Raw genomic sequence first — 1,139 nt, 5'->3', positions numbered from 1 at the left:
GGTGGGTGGGCGGGGAGCCGGGCCGCTGCTGGAACTTGCTGCTCTCGGACCCCGTCCATCTAGAAGGCCCCCTAGTTTCTCCATTCTTCCTGGGGGACTTCATTCTCTGGCTGCAGTGGCACCTGTACCTGATGGCCCCCTTCTGAGCCCAGGTGCGTATGTCCACAGGCACCTCTGATGGCACGTACGGAACTGAATTTATTCCCGAGCCTGCTCCTGACCCGGCTTTTATTGACTGGCAGCTGCTCACCATGTTCCGTCGGCGACCAGCCCTCGCCCCTCACTGCCGCTTCCAGGCCGTTGTCTGTAGTGACTGCACAGCCCCCCCTGCCCCCCAACCACTTGCTGCCTGAGGAGCTGTTCTGGGGCATCACGTCCCGTGTATGGCTCCGAGGCCCTTGGGAATCCGACTGGTCCTCCGGCAGGTGTCCTCTGTGCCTCAGACCCAGGGACAAGTCCCGAGGCGGACTCTGCCCTGCAGGCCGAGGGCAGGGAGGCCAGAGGCTGCCGTCCCGTCTCGCAGCGAACGGTTTCTTAAGGGCAAAGGACACACAGGCGTTTGGGCTGCGAGCCAGCGGCCGGCGTCCTTGCCCCTGGCAGGCGGCAAAGAATGGGACCGGTCCCGGGTTCCAGCCTTACGTGCTTGACCGGGTCAGGACAGCGGCCTGTCCCAGGAGCCAGGACACTGGGGCACAGGCAAGGTTCTGGTTTATGTCAGAAGGAAAGCTTCGATTTGGATCGGACAGCGTCTGGGGGGGCCTTCCCCCCCAAAGGCACTCAGACTCTTCCCCTGCGGTGCCTGGCTCGCCGGCCGCCGGCCAACCTCGCCTCGGGGCCGGGGCACAGGAGGTGCCCGTGCGTTGCCCAGGGTCTCTGGAGAGACTGTCCCAGGCCTCGCTGACTTCACCATCGGGGTGGGAGGCCCTGGGTGCCGCCTTCCCCCCCGCAGGTGGGGCCCCCGGCTGGAGACCCTGTTAGACCCCCACGGCATTCCCGAGGCCTACCTCGATTTCTTGGGAACGCACCCCTCTTTCCCACCAGATCACTGCTAAGGACATACGCCTCCGTCCCTGGGTCCCCAGCCTGTGGATGGCTCCATGCTTGGTAAACGCTCACCAGACAAACAAAAATCCACGTGG

The sequence above is a fragment of the Pteropus alecto genome, unplaced genomic scaffold, assembly GCF_000325575.1.
Source record: "Pteropus alecto unplaced genomic scaffold, ASM32557v1 scaffold189, whole genome shotgun sequence".
NCBI classification, from domain to species: domain Eukaryota; kingdom Metazoa; phylum Chordata; class Mammalia; order Chiroptera; family Pteropodidae; genus Pteropus; species Pteropus alecto.
The sequence above is the reverse complement of the archived record's forward strand: the minus strand, read 5'-3'. Positions refer to the sequence as shown.